Genomic DNA, 2,299 nt, shown 5'->3' on the forward strand with positions numbered 1-2,299 from the left:
TCGAAGATCAGATTATCCAGCCCAGTTTTCTCGGTCGATTCTTCCTTCCCTACATCTGATATCTGACCATATTGCCATATTTGGCTTCTGAATTCAGACCTTTGCTCACTCATATCTCTGACCCTTCTCGCCTGAGTTCAGATCTTCTGTCTCAATTTCATCCCGACTCTTAATCCTGACTTCAAATCGGAAACACCAAAATGAATAATAATACTCATAATCTATTCGAAGAGCTGACAGACTGGTTCGGAGAGGCGTCCCCTCTTTATAAATCTAACAGAAAATAACCCCGAAGTGGAAACAACCACTTGAATGAATAAATCAAATGCGGTCTCTCCAGACAATGTGATATTATTCGGCAATAAAAGGGAATGAATGAAGCTCTGATACACGCTACAACGTGAATAAATCTCGAAAGCATGATGTTAGGTAAACAAAGCCAGTCATAAAAGATCGCACAGTGTATGTCTCCGCTTGTACGAAATGCCCAGAACAGGCAAATCCATAGAAAGTACATTAGTGGTTGTTGGGGGGCTCCGAAGAGAGAGAAATGGGGAGTGACTGCTAATGGGTACAAAATTTCTTGTTGCAGTGATGAACGCGGTTTAAGATTAATGGTGAGGACCACACAACCCTGTGACTAGACTCAAAAACGCGAGGAGCCAGGGGATTGTCCTTTTCCAGAGCTCTCCATGGCAGTGGCTCTGCACAGTGGCTCAGAGCACAGATTCCGGCACGAGAAGATCTGGGTTCAAATCCCAGCTCTACCGCTTCCCAGTCACGTGCTCTAAGGTGAGTCGCTTAAGGCCCCAGTTACTTCATCGGTAAAATGTGGATAATAATAGACTCTGCCGTGCAGGGTTGTTGAGAGAATTAAACGAGCTGATTTTCCAAAGGACTTAGCACCACGGCTGCCCACCGTTAGTGTTCTGTGACATCGGCTTTTGTCATTGTCATCAAATGGTGCAGAATTTGGGAAATCCCTATGCAAGGACATCGCTATTGATCCTGACATGGGGCCTTCTATCCAACCTTTTTCGGCGGTCCAAATTTTCTTCTTAGTTTTCTGTCTTGACAAATGTTTTGTTTTCTTTGTGCATTGTCTCAGAAAAAAATATGTACATATATATATTTAAATTTGACTTGTTTTGCAAAGAATGTAGTGGGATTTGCAGACTTCTGGCCATCCGATCATATTCCTAACAGGTTGAGTTCCCAGAAACATTTTTACTTCTGGGATATTGGGGGACGAGGCTCCTCCCTTTCCTCGTTTATGTGACTATGGTAGAGATGAGGGCTGCAGAGATAGATATAAATGTGGGCCTCTCCCTGTTTCTCTGTAACTGTAGATTTTGGCCCTTACACACACACGCAAACACACGCCCTCCATTCAACAAAATAAGTCATCAATGTATTCATAATAGCAGTAGTAATAATAAGCCTCATTAGTTGAGGACATACTATGTGCCAGGCACTATGATGTGCATTTTATATACATTATTTCCATGAATTGTCTCAATTGCTCCATTAGGCATTGTGATATATCACACGAAGTGTTCATCAAACACTTTGGTTCCCTCCTGGTGGGAGAATTAGGAGCTAAGGCGTCACCATATGACTTGCTTTTGCCAATGAAATGTAGGCAAAAGTGACACCTGTCACTTCCACGCAGGGGCTTTAAGAGCCAGGACCTGGTTCGCCATGTCTCTTTTCTCTCTGCCATAGACCAGCAAAAACTCAGCTCACCTCGGAGTGGAGACCACACGGAGCGGAGGCACGGCCAGCCCACAAATGGAGTGTGAGTTAGACCTGAACCTTCATCGTCAGGCTGTTTTGTTACTGCAGCCTCACCCAACCTAACCTGACTAACACAGGGATGACGTGCTCTGGACTTTCTCTTTGCAGAAAAGAAAGCTGGGGTCCAAGCGTGAGGTCACTTCCAAAGTCAAATTCAGGATTTGAACCCAGCACCTGCACACTGTTGAAGACTGATAAGTTTTCTATTTCATTTGCTCAGGCCTAAGTTTAAACATACCTTCCGTGGGTACCACGGCATAGACATTAAGAGAAAAGACCTTAGAGTCAGAAAACAAAAAGGGCAGGGATCCCTAAATGAACCGAATCCACCCAGTTCCACTTGCCGTATCGAGAAGGAAGGATGTGTAACATGAAGCAAACTGATTTCCAGTGAGGAACTCCTTGGTGGCAGACCCAAACCTTGAACCAAGCCTTGAGCCCGGCATTTGGGACACTTCCTCAGTATCTTCAGTGGCCGCAGAAGCCACCACCCCCTGAAGCC

This window comes from Pteropus medius, unplaced genomic scaffold, assembly GCF_902729225.1.
Source record: "Pteropus medius unplaced genomic scaffold, Ma_sr-lr_union100, whole genome shotgun sequence".
Taxonomy (NCBI): Eukaryota; Metazoa; Chordata; class Mammalia; order Chiroptera; family Pteropodidae; genus Pteropus; species Pteropus medius.